This window comes from Rhinoderma darwinii (genome assembly GCF_050947455.1).
Source record: "Rhinoderma darwinii isolate aRhiDar2 chromosome 5 unlocalized genomic scaffold, aRhiDar2.hap1 SUPER_5_unloc_38, whole genome shotgun sequence".
Classification (NCBI taxonomy): domain Eukaryota; kingdom Metazoa; phylum Chordata; class Amphibia; order Anura; family Rhinodermatidae; genus Rhinoderma; species Rhinoderma darwinii.
The window spans coordinates 95,729-123,432 of NW_027461796.1; the positions used below are offsets into that span (position 1 = coordinate 95,729).

At 47.1% G+C, this 27,704-nt stretch overlaps 1 long non-coding RNA gene and 15 other non-coding genes across 16 annotated transcripts; 1 reads left to right on the plus strand and 15 right to left on the minus strand.

Moving 5' to 3' along the window:
- Window positions 1-769: 769 nt before the first annotated feature.
- LOC142691612 (U2 spliceosomal RNA) lies at window positions 770-960 on the minus strand. The gene has a single exon (XR_012860148.1). It is a non-coding gene; the product is annotated as a U2 spliceosomal RNA (small nuclear RNA).
- Window positions 961-2,252: 1,292 nt separating this feature from the next.
- On the minus strand, window positions 2,253-2,443 carry LOC142691614 (U2 spliceosomal RNA). Its single transcript, XR_012860150.1, has one exon. It is a non-coding gene; the product is annotated as a U2 spliceosomal RNA (small nuclear RNA).
- A 1,674-nt stretch (window positions 2,444-4,117) lies between these two features.
- LOC142691615 (U2 spliceosomal RNA) lies at window positions 4,118-4,308 on the minus strand. The gene has a single exon (XR_012860151.1). It is a non-coding gene; the product is annotated as a U2 spliceosomal RNA (small nuclear RNA).
- Window positions 4,309-5,600: 1,292 nt separating this feature from the next.
- On the minus strand, window positions 5,601-5,791 carry LOC142691617 (U2 spliceosomal RNA). The gene has a single exon (XR_012860152.1). It is a non-coding gene; the product is annotated as a U2 spliceosomal RNA (small nuclear RNA).
- A 1,288-nt stretch (window positions 5,792-7,079) lies between these two features.
- Window positions 7,080-7,270, minus strand: LOC142691618 (U2 spliceosomal RNA). The gene has a single exon (XR_012860153.1). It is a non-coding gene; the product is annotated as a U2 spliceosomal RNA (small nuclear RNA).
- Window positions 7,271-8,562: 1,292 nt separating this feature from the next.
- LOC142691817 (U2 spliceosomal RNA) lies at window positions 8,563-8,753 on the minus strand. The gene has a single exon (XR_012860333.1). It is a non-coding gene; the product is annotated as a U2 spliceosomal RNA (small nuclear RNA).
- A 427-nt stretch (window positions 8,754-9,180) lies between these two features.
- On the plus strand, window positions 9,181-10,308 carry LOC142691593 (uncharacterized). The gene is made up of 4 exons (XR_012860131.1): window positions 9,181-9,288; window positions 9,713-9,794; window positions 9,892-9,974; window positions 10,204-10,308. It is a non-coding gene; the product is annotated as an uncharacterized LOC142691593 (long non-coding RNA).
- Window positions 10,309-14,962: 4,654 nt separating this feature from the next.
- LOC142691619 (U2 spliceosomal RNA) lies at window positions 14,963-15,153 on the minus strand. The gene has a single exon (XR_012860154.1). It is a non-coding gene; the product is annotated as a U2 spliceosomal RNA (small nuclear RNA).
- A 1,292-nt stretch (window positions 15,154-16,445) lies between these two features.
- LOC142691620 (U2 spliceosomal RNA) lies at window positions 16,446-16,636 on the minus strand. Its single transcript, XR_012860155.1, has one exon. It is a non-coding gene; the product is annotated as a U2 spliceosomal RNA (small nuclear RNA).
- A 1,300-nt stretch (window positions 16,637-17,936) lies between these two features.
- LOC142691621 (U2 spliceosomal RNA) lies at window positions 17,937-18,127 on the minus strand. The gene has a single exon (XR_012860156.1). It is a non-coding gene; the product is annotated as a U2 spliceosomal RNA (small nuclear RNA).
- A 1,292-nt stretch (window positions 18,128-19,419) lies between these two features.
- On the minus strand, window positions 19,420-19,610 carry LOC142691622 (U2 spliceosomal RNA). Its single transcript, XR_012860157.1, has one exon. It is a non-coding gene; the product is annotated as a U2 spliceosomal RNA (small nuclear RNA).
- A 1,288-nt stretch (window positions 19,611-20,898) lies between these two features.
- Window positions 20,899-21,089, minus strand: LOC142691623 (U2 spliceosomal RNA). The gene has a single exon (XR_012860158.1). It is a non-coding gene; the product is annotated as a U2 spliceosomal RNA (small nuclear RNA).
- A 1,292-nt stretch (window positions 21,090-22,381) lies between these two features.
- On the minus strand, window positions 22,382-22,572 carry LOC142691624 (U2 spliceosomal RNA). Its single transcript, XR_012860159.1, has one exon. It is a non-coding gene; the product is annotated as a U2 spliceosomal RNA (small nuclear RNA).
- Window positions 22,573-23,860: 1,288 nt separating this feature from the next.
- LOC142691626 (U2 spliceosomal RNA) lies at window positions 23,861-24,051 on the minus strand. The gene has a single exon (XR_012860161.1). It is a non-coding gene; the product is annotated as a U2 spliceosomal RNA (small nuclear RNA).
- A 1,292-nt stretch (window positions 24,052-25,343) lies between these two features.
- On the minus strand, window positions 25,344-25,534 carry LOC142691628 (U2 spliceosomal RNA). The gene has a single exon (XR_012860162.1). It is a non-coding gene; the product is annotated as a U2 spliceosomal RNA (small nuclear RNA).
- A 1,280-nt stretch (window positions 25,535-26,814) lies between these two features.
- On the minus strand, window positions 26,815-27,005 carry LOC142691629 (U2 spliceosomal RNA). The gene has a single exon (XR_012860163.1). It is a non-coding gene; the product is annotated as a U2 spliceosomal RNA (small nuclear RNA).
- Between the last annotated feature and the right edge of the window lie 699 nt (window positions 27,006-27,704).

Sequence of the window (27,704 nt, forward strand, 5' to 3'; positions counted from 1 at the left end):
TGTTGCCTGAGAGGGCAACACTGCAACAGCCGGCCGCCAGGCTGTCTTTTTTTTGCACAGCTAGTTGCCTCCAGGAGGCCACAAGAGGGAGACAAGGGACTGCAAAATGGAAAATAGGCATCCACCAACTTTACAGACAACTTCTCCTTGCTCCTACAACCTCCATCCTTGCACAGTTTGTTATTCTTCTAGGTAACATAGTAACAAATCCAAATTGCTGCTCTCTTTGTAGGCAAGCAAGGCTTTGTTGCAACTGCAATTCTTACTTCTTCTTGAAATGTAGGGACGACAGTACATTCCATCACATCCATCTAGTGTACACAGGTAGGTCCATTGTGGCGGGCAGGCGAGCGGGCGGGCTGCTTTATTGGCTGTTTGCTGTTCCCCTACTCCACTCCACTATTTGACTGTTGTGCTGCATCAATCAATCAATCAATCAATCAATCAATCAATCAATCAATCAATCAATCAGTGGCTGGCTCAGGTGCAGCTCTTTAACTTACCTAAAAGGGAGGGCGGAGAGAAGACAAGGAAGGTGAATGAGGTGTTCCAATGTGAAATGCCGGAAACACAGAAACACAGACGACACACAACAAGAGGTGGCAATCTATTCATTAATTGCATTTAATCAATGAGCTCATTATCACTCATGCATTGTCCAACAGGTGTTGAAATAATGGGATTAAAAGGGGAGATCCCTTCAGAAAGACAGAAACAATAGCAAAGACAAAAAACACTTTTGGAATCTGCTTTTAGTCAACACATAAGGAAAGGGTGCACCGGTCCTGGAAATACTGCAATACCAGGTCAATGCGTGGAGTGGACAGAGCAAGCTCTATTTCCATCTCCCTGTTCTAAAAATCCATTTAATATATGGTCCCCAGATAGGGGACGTATCAGATATTAAACTGATAAGAACAGATACTACACTTGATCTTAGCCAAAAGGCCGAGAAGCGATAACCCGAACGGGCCGCGCGTTGCCCGAGCCTGCCCGATACTGCTGTTCAGCCCTTGCAGCGATTCAGCCTACTTCTAGGCAATTCCATGGGGCCCTGCAGGCTCACACACTCACAGCTACACGGGAGGTGAATAAAGGCCGGAGAGGAAGCCAGACAGGATTTGCTTCTTTTGCTTGCACCACAATGCAGTGCTGAAAGAGGAGGAATCTACATAAAAACGCCTTCCTGGCAACGCCCAAATGCCCTGCTGCCATGCAGATAAACACTGGCAGCGGCAGCAAGTGCATGCCCACAGCCACCCCTTGTTCCTTCACACCTTGTATCAGCTGTAATCCAGTCCAGTCCAGTGCTGCCTGCTGAGCAGCACTGACCAACACTGCCTGGGCCCAGGCTTTTATCTCTGAGGCCCCATTATGATGTCAGAAAGCTGGCTCTGGAATCCTGAGGGCTCCACTATGACACGTGCAAAGTTCCGTCTGAACTTTATATAAGACGGTGAGGCTCAGTCAGTCACTCAGTGTTGCCTGAGAGGGCAACACTGCAACAGCCGGCCGCCAGGCTGTCTTTTTTTTGCACAGCTAGTTGCCTCCAGGAGGCCACAAGAGGGAGACAAGGGACTGCAAAATGGAAAATAGGCATCCACCAACTTTACAGACAACTTCTCCTTGCTCCTACAACCTCCATCCTTGCACAGTTTGTTATTCTTCTAGGTAACATAGTAACAAATCCAAATTGCTGCTCTCTTTGTAGGCAAGCAAGGCTTTGTTGCAACTGCAATTCTTACTTCTTCTTGAAATGTAGGGACGACAGTACATTCCATCACATCCATCTAGTGTACACAGGTAGGTCCATTGTGGCGGGCAGGCGAGCGGGCGGGCTGCTTTATTGGCTGTTTGCTGTTCCCCTACTCCACTCCACTATTTGACTGTTGTGCTGCATCAATCAATCAATCAATCAATCAATCAATCAATCAATCAATCAATCAATCAATCAGTGGCTGGCTCAGGTGCAGCTCTTTAACTTACCTAAAAGGGAGGGCGGAGAGAAGACAAGGAAGGTGAATGAGGTGTTCCAATGTGAAATGCCGGAAACACAGAAACACAGACGACACACAACAAGAGGTGGCAATCTATTCATTAATTGCATTTAATCAATGAGCTCATTATCACTCATGCATTGTCCAACAGGTGTTGAAATAATGGGATTAAAAGGGGAGATCCCTTCAGAAAGACAGAAACAATAGCAAAGACAAAAAACACTTTTGGAATCTGCTTTTAGTCAACACATAAGGAAAGGGTGCACCGGTCCTGGAAATACTGCAATACCAGGTCAATGCGTGGAGTGGACAGAGCAAGCTCTATTTCCATCTCCCTGTTCTAAAAATCCATTTAATATATGGTCCCCAGATAGGGGACGTATCAGATATTAAACTGATAAGAACAGATACTACACTTGATCTTAGCCAAAAGGCCGAGAAGCGATAACCCGAACGGGCCGCGCGTTGCCCGAGCCTGCCCGATACTGCTGTTCAGCCCTTGCAGCGATTCAGCCTACTTCTAGGCAATTCCATGGGGCCCTGCAGGCTCACACACTCACAGCTACACGGGAGGTGAATAAAGGCCGGAGAGGAAGCCAGACAGGATTTGCTTCTTTTGCTTGCACCACAATGCAGTGCTGAAAGAGGAGGAATCTACATAAAAACGCCTTCCTGGCAACGCCCAAATGCCCAGCTGCCATGCAGATAAACACTGGCAGCGGCAGCAAGTGCATGCCCACAGCCACCCCTTGTTCCTTCACACCTTGTATCAGCTGTAATCCAGTCCAGTCCAGTGCTGCCTGCTGAGCAGCACTGACCAACACTGCCTGGGCCCAGGCTTTTATCTCTGAGGCCCCATTATGATGTCAGAAAGCTGGCTCTGGAATCCTGAGGGCTCCACTATGACACGTGCAAAGTTCCGTCTGAACTTTATATAAGACGGTGAGGCTCAGTCAGTCACTCAGTGTTGCCTGAGAGGGCAACACTGCAACAGCCGGCCGCCAGGCTGTCTTTTTTTTGCACAGCTAGTTGCCTCCAGGAGGCCACAAGAGGGAGACAAGGGACTGCAAAATGGAAAATAGGCATCCACCAACTTTACAGACAACTTCTCCTTGCTCCTACAACCTCCATCCTTGCACAGTTTGTTATTCTTCTAGGTAACATAGTAACAAATCCAAATTGCTGCTCTCTTTGTAGGCAAGCAAGGCTTTGTTGCAACTGCAATTCTTAGGGTATGTTCACACGCTGAGAGGCAGTTACGTGTGAAAAGACAGACTGTTAACAGCTGCCTCGTTTCACACGTAAAAGCTCCTCCTCGTAATTTACGAGGCGTCTGAGACGCTCGTAAACCTTGAGCCGTGCTTCATTGATTTTAATGAAGAACGGCTCAAATTACGTGGCAAAGAAGTGCCCTGCACTTCTTTGCCGAGGCAGTAAATTTACGGGTCGTCGTTTGACAGCTGTCAAACGACGACTCGTAAATAACAGGTCGTCTGCACAGTACGTCGGCAAACCCATTCAAATGAATGGGCAGATGTTTGCCGACGTATTGTAGCCATATTTTCAGACGTAAAACGAGGCATAATACGCCTCGTATACGTCTGAAATTTGGCCGTGTGAACATACCCTTACTTCTTCTTGAAATGTAGGGACGACAGTACATTCCATCACATCCATCTAGTGTACACAGGTAGGTCCATTGTGGCGGGCAGGCGAGCGGGCGGGCTGCTTTATTGGCTGTTTGCTGTTCCCCTACTCCACTCCACTATTTGACTGTTGTGCTGCATCAATCAATCAATCAATCAATCAATCAATCAATCAGTGGCTGGCTCAGGTGCAGCTCTTTAACTTACCTAAAAGGGAGGGCGGAGAGAAGACAAGGAAGGTGAATGAGGTGTTCCAATGTGAAATGCCGGAAACACAGAAACACAGACGACACACAACAAGAGGTGGCAATCTATTCATTAATTGCATTTAATCAATGAGCTCATTATCACTCATGCATTGTCCAACAGGTGTTGAAATAATGGGATTAAAAGGGGAGATCCCTTCAGAAAGACAGAAACAATAGCAAAGACAAAAAAACACTTTTGGAATCTGCTTTTAGTCAACACATAAGGAAAGGGTGCACCGGTCCTGGAAATACTGCAATACCAGGTCAATGCGTGGAGTGGACAGAGCAAGCTCTATTTCCATCTCCCTGTTCTAAAAATCCATTTAATATATGGTCCCCAGATAGGGGACGTATCAGATATTAAACTGATAAGAACAGATACTACACTTGATCTTAGCCAAAAGGCCGAGAAGCGATAACCCGAACGGGCCGCGCGTTGCCCGAGCCTGCCCGATACTGCTGTTCAGCCCTTGCAGCGATTCAGCCTACTTCTAGGCAATTCCATGGGGCCCTGCAGGCTCACACACTCACAGCTACACGGGAGGTGAATAAAGGCCGGAGAGGAAGCCAGACAGGATTTGCTTCTTTTGCTTGCACCACAATGCAGTGCTGAAAGAGGAGGAATCTACATAAAAACGCCTTCCTGGCAACGCCCAAATGCCCTGCTGCCATGCAGATAAACACTGGCAGCGGCAGCAAGTGCATGCCCACAGCCACCCCTTGTTCCTTCACACCTTGTATCAGCTGTAATCCAGTCCAGTCCAGTGCTGCCTGCTGAGCAGCACTGACCAACACTGCCTGGGCCCAGGCTTTTATCTCTGAGGCCCCATTATGATGTCAGAAAGCTGGCTCTGGAATCCTGAGGGCTCCACTATGACACGTGCAAAGTTCCGTCTGAACTTTATATAAGACGGTGAGGCTCAGTCAGTCACTCAGTGTTGCCTGAGAGGGCAACACTGCAACAGCCGGCCGCCAGGCTGTCTTTTTTTTGCACAGCTAGTTGCCTCCAGGAGGCCACAAGAGGGAGACAAGGGACTGCAAAATGGAAAATAGGCATCCACCAACTTTACAGACAACTTCTCCTTGCTCCTACAACCTCCATCCTTGCACAGTTTGTTATTCTTCTAGGTAACATAGTAACAAATCCAAATTGCTGCTCTCTTTGTAGGCAAGCAAGGCTTTGTTGCAACTGCAATTCTTACTTCTTCTTGAAATGTAGGGACGACAGTACATTCCATCACATCCATCTAGTGTACACAGGTAGGTCCATTGTGGCGGGCAGGCGAGCGGGCGGGCTGCTTTATTGGCTGTTTGCTGTTCCCCTACTCCACTCCACTATTTGACTGTTGTGCTGCATCAATCAATCAATCAATCAATCAATCAATCAATCAATCAATCAATCAATCAATCAGTGGCTGGCTCAGGTGCAGCTCTTTAACTTACCTAAAAGGGAGGGCGGAGAGAAGACAAGGAAGGTGAATGAGGTGTTCCAATGTGAAATGCCGGAAACACAGAAACACAGACGACACACAACAAGAGGTGGCAATCTATTCATTAATTGCATTTAATCAATGAGCTCATTATCACTCATGCATTGTCCAACAGGTGTTGAAATAATGGGATTAAAAGGGGAGATCCCTTCAGAAAGACAGAAACAATAGCAAAGACAAAAAACACTTTTGGAATCTGCTTTTAGTCAACACATAAGGAAAGGGTGCACCGGTCCTGGAAATACTGCAATACCAGGTCAATGCGTGGAGTGGACAGAGCAAGCTCTATTTCCATCTCCCTGTTCTAAAAATCCATTTAATATATGGTCCCCAGATAGGGGACGTATCAGATATTAAACTGATAAGAACAGATACTACACTTGATCTTAGCCAAAAGGCCGAGAAGCGATAACCCGAACGGGCCGCGCGTTGCCCGAGCCTGCCCGATACTGCTGTTCAGCCCTTGCAGCGATTCAGCCTACTTCTAGGCAATTCCATGGGGCCCTGCAGGCTCACACACTCACAGCTACACGGGAGGTGAATAAAGGCCGGAGAGGAAGCCAGACAGGATTTGCTTCTTTTGCTTGCACCACAATGCAGTGCTGAAAGAGGAGGAATCTACATAAAAACGCCTTCCTGGCAACGCCCAAATGCCCTGCTGCCATGCAGATAAACACTGGCAGCGGCAGCAAGTGCATGCCCACAGCCACCCCTTGTTCCTTCACACCTTGTATCAGCTGTAATCCAGTCCAGTCCAGTGCTGCCTGCTGAGCAGCACTGACCAACACTGCCTGGGCCCAGGCTTTTATCTCTGAGGCCCCATTATGATGTCAGAAAGCTGGCTCTGGAATCCTGAGGGCTCCACTATGACACGTGCAAAGTTCCGTCTGAACTTTATATAAGACGGTGAGGCTCAGTCAGTCACTCAGTGTTGCCTGAGAGGGCAACACTGCAACAGCCGGCCGCCAGGCTGTCTTTTTTTTGCACAGCTAGTTGCCTCCAGGAGGCCACAAGAGGGAGACAAGGGACTGCAAAATGGAAAATAGGCATCCACCAACTTTACAGACAACTTCTCCTTGCTCCTACAACCTCCATCCTTGCACAGTTTGTTATTCTTCTAGGTAACATAGTAACAAATCCAAATTGCTGCTCTCTTTGTAGGCAAGCAAGGCTTTGTTGCAACTGCAATTCTTACTTCTTCTTGAAATGTAGGGACGACAGTACATTCCATCACATCCATCTAGTGTACACAGGTAGGTCCATTGTGGCGGGCAGGCGAGCGGGCGGGCTGCTTTATTGGCTGTTTGCTGTTCCCCTACTCCACTCCACTATTTGACTGTTGTGCTGCATCAATCAATCAATCAATCAATCAATCAATCAATCAATCAATCAATCAATCAGTGGCTGGCTCAGGTGCAGCTCTTTAACTTACCTAAAAGGGAGGGCGGAGAGAAGACAAGGAAGGTGAATGAGGTGTTCCAATGTGAAATGCCGGAAACACAGAAACACAGACGACACACAACAAGAGGTGGCAATCTATTCATTAATTGCATTTAATCAATGAGCTCATTATCACTCATGCATTGTCCAACAGGTGTTGAAATAATGGGATTAAAAGGGGAGATCCCTTCAGAAAGACAGAAACAATAGCAAAGACAAAAAACACTTTTGGAATCTGCTTTTAGTCAACACATAAGGAAAGGGTGCACCGGTCCTGGAAATACTGCAATACCAGGTCAATGCGTGGAGTGGACAGAGCAAGCTCTATTTCCATCTCCCTGTTCTAAAAATCCATTTAATATATGGTCCCCAGATAGGGGACGTATCAGATATTAAACTGATAAGAACAGATACTACACTTGATCTTAGCCAAAAGGCCGAGAAGCGATAACCCGAACGGGCCGCGCGTTGCCCGAGCCTGCCCGATACTGCTGTTCAGCCCTTGCAGCGATTCAGCCTACTTCTAGGCAATTCCATGGGGCCCTGCAGGCTCACACACTCACAGCTACACGGGAGGTGAATAAAGGCCGGAGAGGAAGCCAGACAGGATTTGCTTCTTTTGCTTGCACCACAATGCAGTGCTGAAAGAGGAGGAATCTACATAAAAACGCCTTCCTGGCAACGCCCAAATGCCCTGCTGCCATGCAGATAAACACTGGCAGCGGCAGCAAGTGCATGCCCACAGCCACCCCTTGTTCCTTCACACCTTGTATCAGCTGTAATCCAGTCCAGTCCAGTGCTGCCTGCTGAGCAGCACTGACCAACACTGCCTGGGCCCAGGCTTTTATCTCTGAGGCCCCATTATGATGTCAGAAAGCTGGCTCTGGAATCCTGAGGGCTCCACTATGACACGTGCAAAGTTCCGTCTGAACTTTATATAAGACGGTGAGGCTCAGTCAGTCACTCAGTGTTGCCTGAGAGGGCAACACTGCAACAGCCGGCCGCCAGGCTGTCTTTTTTTTGCACAGCTAGTTGCCTCCAGGAGGCCACAAGAGGGAGACAAGGGACTGCAAAATGGAAAATAGGCATCCACCAACTTTACAGACAACTTCTCCTTGCTCCTACAACCTCCATCCTTGCACAGTTTGTTATTCTTCTAGGTAACATAGTAACAAATCCAAATTGCTGCTCTCTTTGTAGGCAAGCAAGGCTTTGTTGCAACTGCAATTCTTACTTCTTCTTGAAATGTAGGGACGACAGTACATTCCATCACATCCATCTAGTGTACACAGGTAGGTCCATTGTGGCGGGCAGGCGAGCGGGCGGGCTGCTTTATTGGCTGTTTGCTGTTCCCCTACTCCACTCCACTATTTGACTGTTGTGCTGCATCAATCAATCAATCAATCAATCAATCAATCAATCAATCAATCAATCAATCAATCAGTGGCTGGCTCAGGTGCAGCTCTTTAACTTACCTAAAAGGGAGGGCGGAGAGAAGACAAGGAAGGTGAATGAGGTGTTCCAATGTGAAATGCCGGAAACACAGAAACACAGACGACACACAACAAGAGGTGGCAATCTATTCATTAATTGCATTTAATCAATGAGCTCATTATCACTCATGCATTGTCCAACAGGTGTTGAAATAATGGGATTAAAAGGGGAGATCCCTTCAGAAAGACAGAAACAATAGCAAAGACAAAAAACACTTTTGGAATCTGCTTTTAGTCAACACATAAGGAAAGGGTGCACCGGTCCTGGAAATACTGCAATACCAGGTCAATGCGTGGAGTGGACAGAGCAAGCTCTATTTCCATCTCCCTGTTCTAAAAATCCATTTAATATATGGTCCCCAGATAGGGGACGTATCAGATATTAAACTGATAAGAACAGATTTTTACATTTTAATTTTTTTAGTTCTTATTCAGCTATTTCTTATAAAATCTGCGAAACAGAAAAAAGCTTCAGTTCAAACATCTTCCAACAGGACGTTCCAACTTCTTAAATTCCACCAGCTTGAGGCTTTTGGACCCACTCTCTTCCTGTCCAACAAATAGAAGACGTAAATTTCACTTAGGGCCAGCTTTATACAGTCTTTCTCGGAAATGGTGTCTCTTCTGAACAGTAAGATGTTGCGCACCTTCCATAGGGCATTTTTTAAACAGTTCAAGATAATCCACAACACTCTCTTCTTCTCTCCCACAGGATGCTTGAAGTCTCCATACAGCACCACTTCATGGTTCAGGAACCTTAATTCACAGGTAAATTTCAATAGAATGCCAACAGTTTTCCATACCTTCTGAGCATAGGCACAGTTCCACATTAAGTGCATGACGCTTTCTTCTCCAGGACACCCAGCTCTTGGGCATCTTGGAGTGGAGACGAGCCCTCTTCTATACTGAAATGCCCTGGTAGGGAGACTTTCGTGTAGAATCATCCAAGACAAGTCTTTAAGAACATTGGATAGGTAAGGAGCATTGGTGTTTCTCCATAGCTCCATAGACTTTGATGTAGTGAAGTTACTCACATTTGTTGTCTCTTGGTGACTGTCCAGCAACATTCTCAGCTTTCTGGCATTCTTAAGATGTTCCTGTTCCATACCTTCCAGTTGGTAGACACGGATGGTTCTTTCCAAACATACATACTGCACAGGTGGTAGCAGCAGGGTAGGCTTTGTAAGGGGCAGCTCTATCCACTTTCTCTTTCTGAACACGTGTCCAGCAGCATACCTTAGAAAATAGGCCCAGGTTTTATTCGTCTTGATGTTCTTGAAACACAAGGAGAAATACTGCAGATATAGAAAGCGTTTAAAGAAGATAATCTCCTTTCCTCCATTCTTCTTCTGCTTGTACATTATCTCTCGTCTAACTTTCTCCATTTTTGAATTCCAGATGAAATGGAAACATATCCTTTGGAGTTCCTTAAGACGATTTTCGCTTGGTAGAAAAACCTGGCTCAAGTACAACAGCAGAGGTAGTACTAGTGCCTTGATGACCAAGTTCTTCCCTTCAATTGTTAGCTGTCTGAGTTTCCAAAACTCAATCTTCTTCTTCACCTTTTCACTTATCAGCTCCCAGCTTTCTTTTCCATCATTCTGGGGCGTGAATATGACACCAAGAATTTTGATTCTGTCGCACTGGGTATTGACCTCAGGTAAGTCGAAATCCCTCCATTCCTTCAGTGTGAAGCAGTCGCACTTATTCTTATTCAATCTGAATCCTGATGCTTGACAGAAGAAGTCTGTTAGCAGTAGCGCCCTCCTCACAGATTGTTTATTGGAGCATAGAATATTGACATCGTCCATATAGGCACTTACTTTCACTGACTGCCCACCTCCTCCTGGAATCGGCACCCCTCTAATGATCTTATCTTTCCTCAACAGCGTGAGCAGGGGTTCGAGGACACAGATGAAGAGGATGGGCGACAGGGGGCATCCTTGTTTTACCCCAGACATCAGATCCACTTTTCCAGACAAGAAGCCATTAATGGTAACTTGGCTATAGGATTCTTTGTACAGTAATGCGACTTGTTTGATCACTGTCTCAGGAAAATTCATTTTCTTCAGCACAAGCCACAGGAACTCGTGCGAGACTCGGTCATAGGCCTTCTGAAAGTCCAGTGACAACACGGCCAAATCTTGCTTTCTGTCTTTGGAGTACCAGATGCAGTCCCTGATGGTATTTAGGTTATCTGCAATACTTCTACCCGGTACCCCACAAACTTGGTCTTGGTGGATGACCTTGTCGATGTGTTTCTTAATTCTATTAACCAAGATTTTGGATAACACCTTGTAATCGACATTGAGGAGGGTTATTGGCCTCCAATTTTCAAGACTGGTCTTGTCTCCTTTCTTAAACAGCAAAGTAACTATTCCTCTCCTCCATGACTCAGGTAACAGCTCGCTCTTCATTGCTGCTTTGAAGATCTCCAGCAGGTCTTCCTTCAGAGTGTTCCAGAATGTTGAAAAGAACTCCACTGATAGACCATCTGATCCTGGAGCCTTCCCTCTTGCGAAACTCTTGATTACACTCAGGAGTTCTCCCAAGGTAAGTTCCTTGCATAAGTCTTCTTTCTCAGCTTGGCCAAGCTTAAGTTCTAGCGCTTCTAGGGCGTGTGAGACAAAAGACATATCTATCTTCTTTTTGTCAAAGAGAGACTGATAGAATTTCTTGGCCTCTTGAAGCATACCTTCTTTGCTGGTTTGACCAGCGATATTGGTCATGATATTTTTCTGTTCCATACTTTTTTTGAAAAAGAAGCGTGAACATTTCTCGTTATTTTCCAACTGTTGCACTTTAGTATTAAAGATCACTTCTTGTCCTTTTTGATGGATGACCTCTTTAATTTCTTTCTTAATTTTTCCCACCAGGTCAGCGATATCAACACCAGCGTTCTTCAAACTCAGGTAAGTCTGTAATTTTGTGTTGAGTCTCTTGTACCACCTTTTCTTCTCTCGGGCTCTTTTAATCCCATAATCTAGGAAGAAGTTCTTGATCTTCTCTTTAGTATTGTCCCACCATTCTAGGATTGATGGAAATTTTCCTTTAGCAGTTGCCCATTTTTTATAGGCTACAATGAATTCCTCCTGCATCACTTTGTCTTCCAGAAAGCTGGTATTTAATCTCCATACTCCTCTTCCTCTTTCATTTGCAGGGATATGAATAGTTGCACTGAGCATTTTATGGTCAGAGAAGATATTGTCTTCAATCTTAATATCCACTGGCTTCATATTTTTGGATGTGAGTACATAATCCAGTCTGGACTTGACTGTAACGTTCTCCCAGGTATAACCTGGTTCAGACCTCTTCAGACTCCTCCATACATCAGACAATTCAAAATCGCAAATGAAATTTTTCCACTGTTGTACGGTTTTATCTACTCTTCTTGCAGCACCTCCAGTTCGATCTTCACTTTCGAGTGCACAATTGAGATCACCTGCTACTACAAGCGATGTTGAGCCGGCAATAAATGGCTGGATATCTTCAATCAATTCTGACCTTTCATTAGTATCAGGTGAGGCATACACATTGAGGAGTTTCACTTCACTCCCATTATAGTCAACAATAACTAAAAGCGCCCTCCCGGGGATAAGTTCAACAAAGGAAATAATTCGGCAATTCTGCCCTTTCAATAAAACGCCTACTCCTGTTGACTTATTTGAATTTTCGCCTGACCAAACCGATTGTCCGTGAGGCCAACTGTCTCTCAGCTCTTTATAGTCCATACTGTGATCTATATCACATTCTTGCAGAAAAACAATATCAAAGTTCAATGTGCTCAAAAACGAAAAAAAAGGCAGCCCTTCTGGCAGAGCTCCTCACACTCCTCACATTCAGCGAGAGCAACTTCAGACAGGACATCATTCAGACTTCATGATGACCCATCAGAATCAGAAAGTTCAGGAAGTATATCCCCCAGGCTTGGAGTTGCGAACTCCTGGATATCCATGGTGGGCTGGATAGGTTGGGACATTTCAATTGCCGATACTGGCTGCGGTGTCTCCATTGCCAGCACTGGCTGTACGTCTTTTAATTTTGCCTTCATAGCCTTTTTCGACTTGACACTACTAGACTCAGCCGACTCAACCTTTTTCCTTTTTCTTTTCTCCTCCAGCTCCATCACTTCACCCCAGTCATCCTCTTGGCCATCAGGAAGACTGGGAGAGCGGACATCAGTCACACGAGAACCGCTAGATGGCAGACCCTCGGCCTCGGATGGGACATCGGACTCTGTAACTGCTACAGGACCGGCCACCATTACGGAAGGACTCAGGATAATGGATAGGTTCTTTTTTCCCTCTGATACTGGGGCCACCTTCCGTATGAGGCCAGCAACAGATGGCCCAGCAGCAGGCTCCTTGGATAGAATAGTCAGTCCAGGTTGTTGTTGAGCTGACGCTGCAACCTGCGCCCAAGTCTTTACCCTATCTGGGCAATCTTTGAATGTGTGTCTCTTCCCACCACACAGATTACATGTGATCTCCTCCTGACACTCGTCTCTATTGTGGCCAAGCTTCCCACAGTGACTGCAGAAGCGTGTGTCAGCCGCCTCTGCTTTACATCCATCTGGCTTGTGCCCAAACTTCCTACATTTCCTACAATAGGAGGGCATATTGTTGTAGAACAGATAGCCTCTGTCACGGCCAATGGTGAAATTGGAAGGCGGGTGGTGAACTCCCCCAATCCCATCTGGGTCTGCTCCAAACTTCACCAAAAATTTGTATTTGCCTGTCCATAGGCCAACTTCGTCCATCACCTTCTGCCCATTTTTAATGTCCGTACAATACCGCAGCAGGAACCGAGCAATATTGTCCATGGTGACATACGGATTGTACATGAAGACAGTCACATACGCTTCACCATAGGAGTAGAGCAACGTGAATTTAAGTCCCTCCAGCTCTGGACTCCCCTCTTTCAATTTCAGAGTCTGGTAGAAGTTCTGGCAGGCAGCTGTTGTCTCCAAGACCAGGATGTAATAGTCTTTTGCCGGATGTTGTAGGCAGAGAATGTCATTCTTTTCCACCAGAAGAAGTCCAAACAGGATCTCTGTAGCCAGATGTTTCAATCCGAACTCCTCACGATAATTTTCTCCAATATCAATTCGGATGCCGTTCTTCACAAAATTTTGTCCACGCTCCAGGAATCGGATTCGGCCATAAGAAGCCATATTATCTGTATCCCTGTCTGGGAACTCAGTCGATCGCCTTCTTGTTCTCCGTGGTCTTCCCCTTATAGCAGCATAGAGCTTCAGACAGTAAACTGCCAATGCTCTAAGGCCAAGGGTATGACAGGCTAGGAGACCCTCTGACAAGCCACTTGAGCTTAGCCAAAAGGCCGAGAAGCGATAACCCGAACGGGCCGCGCGTTGCCCGAGCCTGCCCGATACTGCTGTTCAGCCCTTGCAGCGATTCAGCCTACTTCTAGGCAATTCCATGGGGCCCTGCAGGCTCACACACTCACAGCTACACGGGAGGTGAATAAAGGCCGGAGAGGAAGCCAGACAGGATTTGCTTCTTTTGCTTGCACCACAATGCAGTGCTGAAAGAGGAGGAATCTACATAAAAACGCCTTCCTGGCAACGCCCAAATGCCCTGCTGCCATGCAGATAAACACTGGCAGCGGCAGCAAGTGCATGCCCACAGCCACCCCTTGTTCCTTCACACCTTGTATCAGCTGTAATCCAGTCCAGTCCAGTGCTGCCTGCTGAGCAGCACTGACCAACACTGCCTGGGCCCAGGCTTTTATCTCTGAGGCCCCATTATGATGTCAGAAAGCTGGCTCTGGAATCCTGAGGGCTCCACTATGACACGTGCAAAGTTCCGTCTGAACTTTATATAAGACGGTGAGGCTCAGTCAGTCACTCAGTGTTGCCTGAGAGGGCAACACTGCAACAGCCGGCCGCCAGGCTGTCTTTTTTTTGCACAGCTAGTTGCCTCCAGGAGGCCACAAGAGGGAGACAAGGGACTGCAAAATGGAAAATAGGCATCCACCAACTTTACAGACAACTTCTCCTTGCTCCTACAACCTCCATCCTTGCACAGTTTGTTATTCTTCTAGGTAACATAGTAACAAATCCAAATTGCTGCTCTCTTTGTAGGCAAGCAAGGCTTTGTTGCAACTGCAATTCTTACTTCTTCTTGAAATGTAGGGACGACAGTACATTCCATCACATCCATCTAGTGTACACAGGTAGGTCCATTGTGGCGGGCAGGCGAGCGGGCGGGCTGCTTTATTGGCTGTTTGCTGTTCCCCTACTCCACTCCACTATTTGACTGTTGTGCTGCATCAATCAATCAATCAATCAATCAATCAATCAATCAATCAATCAATCAATCAATCAATCAGTGGCTGGCTCAGGTGCAGCTCTTTAACTTACCTAAAAGGGAGGGCGGAGAGAAGACAAGGAAGGTGAATGAGGTGTTCCAATGTGAAATGCCGGAAACACAGAAACACAGACGACACACAACAAGAGGTGGCAATCTATTCATTAATTGCATTTAATCAATGAGCTCATTATCACTCATGCATTGTCCAACAGGTGTTGAAATAATGGGATTAAAAGGGGAGATCCCTTCAGAAAGACAGAAACAATAGCAAAGACAAAAAACACTTTTGGAATCTGCTTTTAGTCAACACATAAGGAAAGGGTGCACCGGTCCTGGAAATACTGCAATACCAGGTCAATGCGTGGAGTGGACAGAGCAAGCTCTATTTCCATCTCCCTGTTCTAAAAATCCATTTAATATATGGTCCCCAGATAGGGGACGTATCAGATATTAAACTGATAAGAACAGATACTACACTTGATCTTAGCCAAAAGGCCGAGAAGCGATAACCCGAACGGGCCGCGCGTTGCCCGAGCCTGCCCGATACTGCTGTTCAGCCCTTGCAGCGATTCAGCCTACTTCTAGGCAATTCCATGGGGCCCTGCAGGCTCACACACTCACAGCTACACGGGAGGTGAATAAAGGCCGGAGAGGAAGCCAGACAGGATTTGCTTCTTTTGCTTGCACCACAATGCAGTGCTGAAAGAGGAGGAATCTACATAAAAACGCCTTCCTGGCAACGCCCAAATGCCCTGCTGCCATGCAGATAAACACTGGCAGCGGCAGCAAGTGCATGCCCACAGCCACCCCTTGTTCCTTCACACCTTGTATCAGCTGTAATCCAGTCCAGTCCAGTGCTGCCTGCTGAGCAGCACTGACCAACACTGCCTGGGCCCAGGCTTTTATCTCTGAGGCCCCATTATGATGTCAGAAAGCTGGCTCTGGAATCCTGAGGGCTCCACTATGACACGTGCAAAGTTCCGTCTGAACTTTATATAAGACGGTGAGGCTCAGTCAGTCACTCAGTGTTGCCTGAGAGGGCAACACTGCAACAGCCGGCCGCCAGGCTGTCTTTTTTTTGCACAGCTAGTTGCCTCCAGGAGGCCACAAGAGGGAGACAAGGGACTGCAAAATGGAAAATAGGCATCCACCAACTTTACAGACAACTTCTCCTTGCTCCTACAACCTCCATCCTTGCACAGTTTGTTATTCTTCTAGGTAACATAGTAACAAATCCAAATTGCTGCTCTCTTTGTAGGCAAGCAAGGCTTTGTTGCAACTGCAATTCTTACTTCTTCTTGAAATGTAGGGACGACAGTACATTCCATCACATCCATCTAGTGTACACAGGTAGGTCCATTGTGGCGGGCAGGCGAGCGGGCGGGCTGCTTTATTGGCTGTTTGCTGTTCCCCTACTCCACTCCACTATTTGACTGTTGTGCTGCATCAATCAATCAATCAATCAATCAATCAATCAATCAATCAATCAATCAATCAATCAGTGGCTGGCTCAGGTGCAGCTCTTTAACTTACCTAAAAGGGAGGGCGGAGAGAAGACAAGCAAGGTGAATGAGGTGTTCCAATGTGAAATGCCGGAAACACAGAAACACAGACGACACACAACAAGAGGTGGCAATCTATTCATTAATTGCATTTAATCAATGAGCTCATTATCACTCATGCATTGTCCAACAGGTGTTGAAATAATGGGATTAAAAGGGGAGATCCCTTCAGAAAGACAGAAACAATAGCAAAGACAAAAAACACTTTTGGAATCTGCTTTTAGTCAACACATAAGGAAAGGGTGCACCGGTCCTGGAAATACTGCAATACCAGGTCAATGCGTGGAGTGGACAGAGCAAGCTCTATTTCCATCTCCCTGTTCTAAAAATCCATTTAATATATGGTCCCCAGATAGGGGACGTATCAGATATTAAACTGATAAGAACAGATACTACACTTGATCTTAGCCAAAAGGCCGAGAAGCGATAACCCGAACGGGCCGCGCGTTGCCCGAGCCTGCCCGATACTGCTGTTCAGCCCTTGCAGCGATTCAGCCTACTTCTAGGCAATTCCATGGGGCCCTGCAGGCTCACACACTCACAGCTACACGGGAGGTGAATAAAGGCCGGAGAGGAAGCCAGACAGGATTTGCTTCTTTTGCTTGCACCACAATGCAGTGCTGAAAGAGGAGGAATCTACATAAAAACGCCTTCCTGGCAACGCCCAAATGCCCTGCTGCCATGCAGATAAACACTGGCAGCGGCAGCAAGTGCATGCCCACAGCCACCCCTTGTTCCTTCACACCTTGTATCAGCTGTAATCCAGTCCAGTCCAGTGCTGCCTGCTGAGCAGCACTGACCAACACTGCCTGGGCCCAGGCTTTTATCTCTGAGGCCCCATTATGATGTCAGAAAGCTGGCTCTGGAATCCTGAGGGCTCCACTATGACACGTGCAAAGTTCCGTCTGAACTTTATATAAGACGGTGAGGCTCAGTCAGTCACTCAGTGTTGCCTGAGAGGGCAACACTGCAACAGCCGGCCGCCAGGCTGTCTTTTTTTTGCACAGCTAGTTGCCTCCAGGAGGCCACAAGAGGGAGACAAGGGACTGCAAAATGGAAAATAGGCATCCACCAACTTTACAGACAACTTCTCCTTGCTCCTACAACCTCCATCCTTGCACAGTTTGTTATTCTTCTAGGTAACATAGTAACAAATCCAAATTGCTGCTCTCTTTGTAGGCAAGCAAGGCTTTGTTGCAACTGCAATTCTTACTTCTTCTTGAAATGTAGGGACGACAGTACATTCCATCACATCCATCTAGTGTACACAGGTAGGTCCATTGTGGCGGGCAGGCGAGCGGGCGGGCTGCTTTATTGGCTGTTTGCTGTTCCCCTACTCCACTCCACTATTTGACTGTTGTGCTGCATCAATCAATCAATCAATCAATCAATCAATCAATCAATCAATCAATCAATCAATCAATCAATCAGTGGCTGGCTCAGGTGCAGCTCTTTAACTTACCTAAAAGGGAGGGCGGAGAGAAGACAAGGAAGGTGAATGAGGTGTTCCAATGTGAAATGCCGGAAACACAGAAACACAGACGACACACAACAAGAGGTGGCAATCTATTCATTAATTGCATTTAATCAATGAGCTCATTATCACTCATGCATTGTCCAACAGGTGTTGAAATAATGGGATTAAAAGGGGAGATCCCTTCAGAAAGACAGAAACAATAGCAAAGACAAAAAACACTTTTGGAATCTGCTTTTAGTCAACACATAAGGAAAGGGTGCACCGGTCCTGGAAATACTGCAATACCAGGTCAATGCGTGGAGTGGACAGAGCAAGCTCTATTTCCATCTCCCTGTTCTAAAAATCCATTTAATATATGGTCCCCAGATAGGGGACGTATCAGATATTAAACTGATAAGAACAGATACTACACTTGATCTTAGCCAAAAGGCCGAGAAGCGATAACCCGAACGGGCCGCGCGTTGCCCGAGCCTGCCCGATACTGCTGTTCAGCCCTTGCAGCGATTCAGCCTACTTCTAGGCAATTCCATGGGGCCCTGCAGGCTCACACACTCACAGCTACACGGGAGGTGAATAAAGGCCGGAGAGGAAGCCAGACAGGATTTGCTTCTTTTGCTTGCACCACAATGCAGTGCTGAAAGAGGAGGAATCTACATAAAAACGCCTTCCTGGCAACGCCCAAATGCCCTGCTGCCATGCAGATAAACACTGGCAGCGGCAGCAAGTGCATGCCCACAGCCACCCCTTGTTCCTTCACACCTTGTATCAGCTGTAATCCAGTCCAGTCCAGTGCTGCCTGCTGAGCAGCACTGACCAACACTGCCTGGGCCCAGGCTTTTATCTCTGAGGCCCCATTATGATGTCAGAAAGCTGGCTCTGGAATCCTGAGGGCTCCACTATGACACGTGCAAAGTTCCGTCTGAACTTTATATAAGACGGTGAGGCTCAGTCAGTCACTCAGTGTTGCCTGAGAGGGCAACACTGCAACAGCCGGCCGCCAGGCTGTCTTTTTTTTGCACAGCTAGTTGCCTCCAGGAGGCCACAAGAGGGAGACAAGGGACTGCAAAATGGAAAATAGGCATCCACCAACTTTACAGACAACTTCTCCTTGCTCCTACAACCTCCATCCTTGCACAGTTTGTTATTCTTCTAGGTAACATAGTAACAAATCCAAATTGCTGCTCTCTTTGTAGGCAAGCAAGGCTTTGTTGCAACTGCAATTCTTACTTCTTCTTGAAATGTAGGGACGACAGTACATTCCATCACATCCATCTAGTGTACACAGGTAGGTCCATTGTGGCGGGCAGGCGAGCGGGCGGGCTGCTTTATTGGCTGTTTGCTGTTCCCCTACTCCACTCCACTATTTGACTGTTGTGCTGCATCAATCAATCAATCAATCAATCAATCAATCAATCAATCAATCAATCAATCAATCAGTGGCTGGCTCAGGTGCAGCTCTTTAACTTACCTAAAAGGGAGGGCGGAGAGAAGACAAGGAAGGTGAATGAGGTGTTCCAATGTGAAATGCCGGAAACACAGAAACACAGACGACACACAACAAGAGGTGGCAATCTATTCATTAATTGCATTTAATCAATGAGCTCATTATCACTCATGCATTGTCCAACAGGTGTTGAAATAATGGGATTAAAAGGGGAGATCCCTTCAGAAAGACAGAAACAATAGCAAAGACAAAAAACACTTTTGGAATCTGCTTTTAGTCAACACATAAGGAAAGGGTGCACCGGTCCTGGAAATACTGCAATACCAGGTCAATGCGTGGAGTGGACAGAGCAAGCTCTATTTCCATCTCCCTGTTCTAAAAATCCATTTAATATATGGTCCCCAGATAGGGGACGTATCAGATATTAAACTGATAAGAACAGATACTACACTTGATCTTAGCCAAAAGGCCGAGAAGCGATAACCCGAACGGGCCGCGCGTTGCCCGAGCCTGCCCGATACTGCTGTTCAGCCCTTGCAGCGATTCAGCCTACTTCTAGGCAATTCCATGGGGCCCTGCAGGCTCACACACTCACAGCTACACGGGAGGTGAATAAAGGCCGGAGAGGAAGCCAGACAGGATTTGCTTCTTTTGCTTGCACCACAATGCAGTGCTGAAAGAGGAGGAATCTACATAAAAACGCCTTCCTGGCAACGCCCAAATGCCCTGCTGCCATGCAGATAAACACTGGCAGCGGCAGCAAGTGCATGCCCACAGCCACCCCTTGTTCCTTCACACCTTGTATCAGCTGTAATCCAGTCCAGTCCAGTGCTGCCTGCTGAGCAGCACTGACCAACACTGCCTGGGCCCAGGCTTTTATCTCTGAGGCCCCATTATGATGTCAGAAAGCTGGCTCTGGAATCCTGAGGGCTCCACTATGACACGTGCAAAGTTCCGTCTGAACTTTATATAAGACGGTGAGGCTCAGTCAGTCACTCAGTGTTGCCTGAGAGGGCAACACTGCAACAGCCGGCCGCCAGGCTGTCTTTTTTTTGCACAGCTAGTTGCCTCCAGGAGGCCACAAGAGGGAGACAAGGGACTGCAAAATGGAAAATAGGCATCCACCAACTTTACAGACAACTTCTCCTTGCTCCTACAACCTCCATCCTTGCACAGTTTGTTATTCTTCTAGGTAACATAGTAACAAATCCAAATTGCTGCTCTCTTTGTAGGCAAGCAAGGCTTTGTTGCAACTGCAATTCTTACTTCTTCTTGAAATGTAGGGACGACAGTACATTCCATCACATCCATCTAGTGTACACAGGTAGGTCCATTGTGGCGGGCAGGCGAGCGGGCGGGCTGCTTTATTGGCTGTTTGCTGTTCCCCTACTCCACTCCACTATTTGACTGTTGTGCTGCATCAATCAATCAATCAATCAATCAATCAATCAATCAATCAATCAATCAATCAGTGGCTGGCTCAGGTGCAGCTCTTTAACTTACCTAAAAGGGAGGGCGGAGAGAAGACAAGGAAGGTGAATGAGGTGTTCCAATGTGAAATGCCGGAAACACAGAAACACAGACGACACACAACAAGAGGTGGCAATCTATTCATTAATTGCATTTAATCAATGAGCTCATTATCACTCATGCATTGTCCAACAGGTGTTGAAATAATGGGATTAAAAGGGGAGATCCCTTCAGAAAGACAGAAACAATAGCAAAGACAAAAAACACTTTTGGAATCTGCTTTTAGTCAACACATAAGGAAAGGGTGCACCGGTCCTGGAAATACTGCAATACCAGGTCAATGCGTGGAGTGGACAGAGCAAGCTCTATTTCCATCTCCCTGTTCTAAAAATCCATTTAATATATGGTCCCCAGATAGGGGACGTATCAGATATTAAACTGATAAGAACAGATACTACACTTGATCTTAGCCAAAAGGCCGAGAAGCGATAACCCGAACGGGCCGCGCGTTGCCCGAGCCTGCCCGATACTGCTGTTCAGCCCTTGCAGCGATTCAGCCTACTTCTAGGCAATTCCATGGGGCCCTGCAGGCTCACACACTCACAGCTACACGGGAGGTGAATAAAGGCCGGAGAGGAAGCCAGACAGGATTTGCTTCTTTTGCTTGCACCACAATGCAGTGCTGAAAGAGGAGGAATCTACATAAAAACGCCTTCCTGGCAACGCCCAAATGCCCTGCTGCCATGCAGATAAACACTGGCAGCGGCAGCAAGTGCATGCCCACAGCCACCCCTTGTTCCTTCACACCTTGTATCAGCTGTAATCCAGTCCAGTCCAGTGCTGCCTGCTGAGCAGCACTGACCAACACTGCCTGGGCCCAGGCTTTTATCTCTGAGGCCCCATTATGATGTCAGAAAGCTGGCTCTGGAATCCTGAGGGCTCCACTATGACACGTGCAAAGTTCCGTCTGAACTTTATATAAGACGGTGAGGCTCAGTCAGTCACTCAGTGTTGCCTGAGAGGGCAACACTGCAACAGCCGGCCGCCAGGCTGTCTTTTTTTTGCACAGCTAGTTGCCTCCAGGAGGCCACAAGAGGGAGACAAGGGACTGCAAAATGGAAAATAGGCATCCACCAACTTTACAGACAACTTCTCCTTGCTCCTACAACCTCCATCCTTGCACAGTTTGTTATTCTTCTAGGTAACATAGTAACAAATCCAAATTGCTGCTCTCTTTGTAGGCAAGCAAGGCTTTGTTGCAACTGCAATTCTTACTTCTTCTTGAAATGTAGGGACGACAGTACATTCCATCACATCCATCTAGTGTACACAGGTAGGTCCATTGTGGCGGGCAGGCGAGCGGGCGGGCTGCTTTATTGGCTGTTTGCTGTTCCCCTACTCCACTCCACTATTTGACTGTTGTGCTGCATCAATCAATCAATCAATCAATCAATCAATCAATCAATCAATCAATCAATCAATCAGTGGCTGGCTCAGGTGCAGCTCTTTAACTTACCTAAAAGGGAGGGCGGAGAGAAGACAAGGAAGGTGAATGAGGTGTTCCAATGTGAAATGCCGGAAACACAGAAACACAGACGACACACAACAAGAGGTGGCAATCTATTCATTAATTGCATTTAATCAATGAGCTCATTATCACTCATGCATTGTCCAACAGGTGTTGAAATAATGGGATTAAAAGGGGAGATCCCTTCAGAAAGACAGAAACAATAGCAAAGACAAAAAACACTTTTGGAATCTGCTTTTAGTCAACACATAAGGAAAGGGTGCACCGGTCCTGGAAATACTGCAATACCAGGTCAATGCGTGGAGTGGACAGAGCAAGCTCTATTTCCATCTCCCTGTTCTAAAAATCCATTTAATATATGGTCCCCAGATAGGGGACGTATCAGATATTAAACTGATAAGAACAGATACTACACTTGATCTTAGCCAAAAGGCCGAGAAGCGATAACCCGAACGGGCCGCGCGTTGCCCGAGCCTGCCCGATACTGCTGTTCAGCCCTTGCAGCGATTCAGCCTACTTCTAGGCAATTCCATGGGGCCCTGCAGGCTCACACACTCACAGCTACACGGGAGGTGAATAAAGGCCGGAGAGGAAGCCAGACAGGATTTGCTTCTTTTGCTTGCACCACAATGCAGTGCTGAAAGAGGAGGAATCTACATAAAAACGCCTTCCTGGCAACGCCCAAATGCCCTGCTGCCATGCAGATAAACACTGGCAGCGGCAGCAAGTGCATGCCCACAGCCACCCCTTGTTCCTTCACACCTTGTATCAGCTGTAATCCAGTCCAGTCCAGTGCTGCCTGCTGAGCAGCACTGACCAACACTGCCTGGGCCCAGGCTTTTATCTCTGAGGCCCCATTATGATGTCAGAAAGCTGGCTCTGGAATCCTGAGGGCTCCACTATGACACGTGCAAAGTTCCGTCTGAACTTTATATAAGACGGTGAGGCTCAGTCAGTCACTCAGTGTTGCCTGAGAGGGCAACACCGCAACAGCCGGCCGCCAGGCTGTCTTTTTTTTGCACAGCTAGTTGCCTCCAGGAGGCCACAAGAGGGAGACAAGGGACTGCAAAATGGAAAATAGGCATCCACCAACTTTACAGACAACTTCTCCTTGCTCCTACAACCTCCATCCTTGCACAGTTTGTTATTCTTCTAGGTAACATAGTAACAAATCCAAATTGCTGCTCTCTTTGTAGGCAAGCAAGGCTTTGTTGCAACTGCAATTCTTACTTCTTCTTGAAATGTAGGGACGACAGTACATTCCATCACATCCATCTAGTGTACACAGGTAGGTCCATTGTGGCGGGCAGGCGAGCGGGCGGGCTGCTTTATTGGCTGTTTGCTGTTCCCCTACTCCACTCCACTATTTGACTGTTGTGCTGCATCAATCAATCAATCAATCAATCAATCAATCAATCAATCAATCAATCAATCAGTGGCTGGCTCAGGTGCAGCTCTTTAACTTACCTAAAAGGGAGGGCGGAGAGAAGACAAGGAAGGTGAATGAGGTGTTCCAATGTGAAATGCCGGAAACACAGAAACACAGACGACACACAACAAGAGGTGGCAATCTATTCATTAATTGCATTTAATCAATGAGCTCATTATCACTCATGCATTGTCCAACAGGTGTTGAAATAATGGGATTAAAAGGGGAGATCCCTTCAGAAAGACAGAAACAATAGCAAAGACAAAAAACACTTTTGGAATCTGCTTTTAGTCAACACATAAGGAAAGGGTGCACCGGTCCTGGAAATACTGCAATACCAGGTCAATGCGTGGAGTGGACAGAGCAAGCTCTATTTCCATCTCCCTGTTCTAAAAATCCATTTAATATATGGTCCCCAGATAGGGGACGTATCAGATATTAAACTGATAAGAACAGATACTACACTTGATCTTAGCCAAAAGGCCGAGAAGCGATAACCCGAACGGGCCGCGCGTTGCCCGAGCCTGCCCGATACTGCTGTTCAGCCCTTGCAGCGATTCAGCCTACTTCTAGGCAATTCCATGGGGCCCTGCAGGCTCACACACTCACAGCTACACGGGAGGTGAATAAAGGCCGGAGAGGAAGCCAGACAGGATTTGCTTCTTTTGCTTGCACCACAATGCAGTGCTGAAAGAGGAGGAATCTACATAAAAACGCCTTCCTGGCAACGCCCAAATGCCCTGCTGCCATGCAGATAAACACTGGCAGCGGCAGCAAGTGCATGCCCACAGCCACCCCTTGTTCCTTCACACCTTGTATCAGCTGTAATCCAGTCCAGTCCAGTGCTGCCTGCTGAGCAGCACTGACCAACACTGCCTGGGCCCAGGCTTTTATCTCTGAGGCCCCATTATGATGTCAGAAAGCTGGCTCTGGAATCCTGAGGGCTCCACTATGACACGTGCAAAGTTCCGTCTGAACTTTATATAAGACGGTGAGGCTCAGTCAGTCACTCAGTGTTGCCTGAGAGGGCAACACTGCAACAGCCGGCCGCCAGGCTGTCTTTTTTTTGCACAGCTAGTTGCCTCCAGGAGGCCACAAGAGGGAGACAAGGGACTGCAAAATGGAAAATAGGCATCCACCAACTTTACAGACAACTTCTCCTTGCTCCTACAACCTCCATCCTTGCACAGTTTGTTATTCTTCTAGGTAACATAGTAACAAATCCAAATTGCTGCTCTCTTTGTAGGCAAGCAAGGCTTTGTTGCAACTGCAATTCTTACTTCTTCTTGAAATGTAGGGACGACAGTACATTCCATCACATCCATCTAGTGTACACAGGTAGGTCCATTGTGGCGGGCAGGCGAGCGGGCGGGCTGCTTTATTGGCTGTTTGCTGTTCCCCTACTCCACTCCACTATTTGACTGTTGTGCTGCATCAATCAATCAATCAATCAATCAATCAATCAATCAATCAATCAATCAATCAATCAGTGGCTGGCTCAGGTGCAGCTCTTTAACTTACCTAAAAGGGAGGGCGGAGAGAAGACAAGGAAGGTGAATGAGGTGTTCCAATGTGAAATGCCGGAAACACAGAAACACAGACGACACACAACAAGAGGTGGCAATCTATTCATTAATTGCATTTAATCAATGAGCTCATTATCACTCATGCATTGTCCAACAGGTGTTGAAATAATGGGATTAAAAGGGGAGATCCCTTCAGAAAGACAGAAACAATAGCAAAGACAAAAAACACTTTTGGAATCTGCTTTTAGTCAACACATAAGGAAAGGGTGCACCGGTCCTGGAAATACTGCAATACCAGGTCAATGCGTGGAGTGGACAGAGCAAGCTCTATTTCCATCTCCCTGTTCTAAAAATCCATTTAATATATGGTCCCCAGATAGGGGACGTATCAGATATTAAACTGATAAGAACAGATACTACACTTGATCTTAGCCAAAAGGCCGAGAAGCGATAACCCGAACGGGCCGCGCGTTGCCCGAGCCTGCCCGATACTGCTGTTCAGCCCTTGCAGCGATTCAGCCTACTTCTAGGCAATTCCATGGGGCCCTGCAGGCTCACACACTCACAGCTACACGGGAGGTGAATAAAGGCCGGAGAGGAAGCCAGACAGGATTTGCTTCTTTTGCTTGCACCACAATGCAGTGCTGAAAGAGGAGGAATCTACATAAAAACGCCTTCCTGGCAACGCCCAAATGCCCTGCTGCCATGCAGATAAACACTGGCAGCGGCAGCAAGTGCATGCCCACAGCCACCCCTTGTTCCTTCACACCTTGTATCAGCTGTAATCCAGTCCAGTCCAGTGCTGCCTGCTGAGCAGCACTGACCAACACTGCCTGGGCCCAGGCTTTTATCTCTGAGGCCCCATTATGATGTCAGAAAGCTGGCTCTGGAATCCTGAGGGCTCCACTATGACACGTGCAAAGTTCCGTCTGAACTTTATATAAGACGGTGAGGCTCAGTCAGTCACTCAGTGTTGCCTGAGAGGGCAACACCGCAACAGCCGGCCGCCAGGCTGTCTTTTTTTTGCACAGCTAGTTGCCTCCAGGAGGCCACAAGAGGGAGACAAGGGACTGCAAAATGGAAAATAGGCATCCACCAACTTTACAGACAACTTCTCCTTGCTCCTACAACCTCCATCCTTGCACAGTTTGTTATTCTTCTAGGTAACATAGTAACAAATCCAAATTGCTGCTCTCTTTGTAGGCAAGCAAGGCTTTGTTGCAACTGCAATTCTTACTTCTTCTTGAAATGTAGGGACGACAGTACATTCCATCACATCCATCTAGTGTACACAGGTAGGTCCATTGTGGCGGGCAGGCGAGCGGGCGGGCTGCTTTATTGGCTGTTTGCTGTTCCCCTACTCCACTCCACTATTTGACTGTTGTGCTGCATCAATCAATCAATCAATCAATCAATCAATCAATCAATCAATCAGTGGCTGGCTCAGGTGCAGCTCTTTAACTTACCTAAAAGGGAGGGCGGAGAGAAGACAAGGAAGGTGAATGAGGTGTTCCAATGTGAAATGCCGGAAACACAGAAACACAGACGACACACAACAAGAGGTGGCAATCTATTCATTAATTGCATTTAATCAATGAGCTCATTATCACTCATGCATTGTCCAACAGGTGTTGAAATAATGGGATTAAAAGGGGAGATCCCTTCAGAAAGACAGAAACAATAGCAAAGACAAAAAACACTTTTGGAATCTGCTTTTAGTCAACACATAAGGAAAGGGTGCACCGGTCCTGGAAATACTGCAATACCAGGTCAATGCGTGGAGTGGACAGAGCAAGCTCTATTTCCATCTCCCTGTTCTAAAAATCCATTTAATATATGGTCCCCAGATAGGGGACGTATCAGATATTAAACTGATAAGAACAGATACTACACTTGATCTTAGCCAAAAGGCCGAGAAGCGATAACCCGAACGGGCCGCGCGTTGCCCGAGCCTGCCCGATACTGCTGTTCAGCCCTTGCAGCGATTCAGCCTACTTCTAGGCAATTCCATGGGGCCCTGCAGGCTCACACACTCACAGCTACACGGGAGGTGAATAAAGGCCGGAGAGGAAGCCAGACAGGATTTGCTTCTTTTGCTTGCACCACAATGCAGTGCTGAAAGAGGAGGAATCTACATAAAAACGCCTTCCTGGCAACGCCCAAATGCCCTGCTGCCATGCAGATAAACACTGGCAGCGGCAGCAAGTGCATGCCCACAGCCACCCCTTGTTCCTTCACACCTTGTATCAGCTGTAATCCAGTCCAGTCCAGTGCTGCCTGCTGAGCAGCACTGACCAACACTGCCTGGGCCCAGGCTTTTATCTCTGAGGCCCCATTATGATGTCAGAAAGCTGGCTCTGGAATCCTGAGGGCTCCACTATGACACGTGCAAAGTTCCGTCTGAACTTTATATAAGACGGTGAGGCTCAGTCAGTCACTCAGTGTTGCCTGAGAGGGCAACACTGCAACAGCCGGCCGCCAGGCTGTCTTTTTTTTGCACAGCTAGTTGCCTCCAGGAGGCCACAAGAGGGAGACAAGGGACTGCAAAATGGAAAATAGGCATCCACCAACTTTACAGACAACTTCTCCTTGCTCCTACAACCTCCATCCTTGCACAGTTTG